The following is a 2,368-nucleotide window of genomic DNA, read 5'->3' as shown; positions in this document are numbered from 1 at the left end:
CCTGTTTTGTAAATGCCTGGATGAACAAATGGTCCCCAGTGATTGGAAAGTGGCTTATGTGAGTCCTATCTTCAAGAAGGTCGATCGTCACTCCACGAACAGCTATAGACCGGTGAGCCTGACCAGCATAATATGTAAAGTACTTGAGAGTATTATCAGAGATGCCGCGATGGAACATCTACTACGAAACAACCTTGTAAAGGATTGCCAACACGGTTTTATGCCGGGGCGCTCTTGCTTAACACAATTGCTCAAGGTATTGGATATTTGGACCCATATTCTGGAACGGGGTGGTAATATCGACAATATATACCTAGATTTTGCCAAGACTTTCGACAGTGTATCCCACGAAAGGCTGAAAATCAAACTGGAAGGGTACGGAATTCGGGGAAATGTCCTAACATGGAAAGAAGACTTTCTACATGACAGCAAGCAGTGTGTGGTGATTAATGGCACGAAATCATCATCTGTACCTGTAACAAGTTCGGTACCACAGGGCAGTGTATTGGGCCCGCTGTTGTTTGTTTGTTTCATAAATGACATGCCTGACGTTGTACACTCCTCCATACAAATGTTTGCCGATGACGCCAAGTTATTTCGGGAAATCAAGTATCATGCGGACTGTGAAGAGCTGCAGAAGGATCTCTGTGAGCTCCAAGAATGGTCGAAGAAATGGCTGCTGAGATTCAATGTCACGAAGTGTAAGAGGATGCACCTGGGGCGTACCAACGGTAAGGAGGCGTATCATATGTCCCAACGGGATGAAGAAACTCCACTATTTGAGACTGAATGTGAGAAGGACCTAGGTGTGTATGTTGACAATGAGCTGAAGTTCTCGGGCTATTGCGAGAAGAAGGTAAATCAGGCAAATAAATTATTGGGTCTTATAAGAAGGTCGTTTAGATATCTAGACGGTCCGTCCCTCGTAACGAACCTTCAGGAGTGAAGTGCTTCCCCATCTGGAGTACTGTCACCCCGTCTGGTCCCCGAGATATGCTAGGGACTGTCAGTTGGTTGAAAATGTTCAAAGGAGGGCAACCAGACTGGAGCCTGCACTTCGGCACCTCAGCTACCCTGAGAGATTGGAGTGCCTGAACTTGCCTAGCTTATACTACAGACGGGCAAGGGGCGACCTAATTGAGGTGTATAAGCATCTCAAGGGGCACTACTCAGTCGAGTATTTTTACTTGGAGCTGGCGGACACTCGCCCCTCAAGGGGTCACAGCTCAAGATTGAAGAAGCCGAAAAGTCGAGAAAACTGTGAGAGTAAGCTTTTTCGGAGTGAGGGTTGTAAGCTCTTGGAACAATTTACCAGAGAGTGTTGTGACGGCACCGAGTGTACGCTCTTTCAAGATCAGACTTGACCAACACTGGAGCAGGTTCAGGTACATTCAGGAGCCGGTGCATGCCCAGTACTTGCCAACAGTGCGTAACAGAGATGTGACCGATCGCCCAAGCGGTTAACGAGCCGATCAGTGGTGAAGAGGATAAAAGAATAATGGTTCATAATCACTGTTACGTTTATTAAGCGTTATACAAAAAGTTTTATATTAGGTGATTTACCTTCGTTGCCACAATGTTGTGCCAACATTAGACACAAACCATCTCATCGTTATACAACTTTTTAGAAACGTTGCAATTACGTTATGTTAGCTGGGGTGTCGATAGGTTCATCAGCTTCTCTAAGACCGTATCGATGTATGCGTTAGTAAAATCAACTGGGAAAGCGTTAAATATGTTGATCTTCAGTAATGCTCGAACACATAAATGCACTGCAACAACAAGAACAACAACACAACAGTGAGTGTCGTGGCGTGCCTGCATCACCACCTTATAAGCCCGGGAGACCATAACATCTCAAGGAGAGAGAGGTGGAGCAGGAACCGCTACCACTCGCTGCTATTTGTTTCCAACTGTCATAATCTGGTGTTGGGTATAATCTCATAGGTCCTCGTGATGCTGGTGACCCGGAAGATTCCGTGGGACTCAGTATTTTGCAATCTTTGGCAGGTAAATTACATTGTTTTGTCCACGTCCAAAAAAAGGCAGGCGATCTTCACCCTACTTTCCCTTTCGCTCCAGTCGTGGATGGGTCATCGAGTCTCCACAAATGAAAGTGAAGCACTCTTATATAATTTAATCTTGTAAATATGTATATCTGTATAAATAAATCTGATAAAAAAAATCGTATTAATCATAAAATAAATATACCACAGATAACACAGTTCATTTAATAAGAGTGAAAAAGTAAATCTGAAGGAGGCTCCTGTAGTGGTAGTTCTGGGCGCCACCAACAGATGGGAGCTGTACGCCTGGGCTGAGCGTCTACTGCTGCCTCGTCCGTAGCTCAAGATTAGTTGCACCCGGG

Source organism: Homarus americanus, unplaced genomic scaffold, assembly GCF_018991925.1.
Source record: "Homarus americanus isolate GMGI-L3 unplaced genomic scaffold, GMGI_Hamer_2.0 scaffold41027, whole genome shotgun sequence".
Classification (NCBI taxonomy): Eukaryota; Metazoa; Arthropoda; class Malacostraca; order Decapoda; family Nephropidae; genus Homarus; species Homarus americanus.
Note: the sequence above shows the minus strand (reverse complement) of the source record.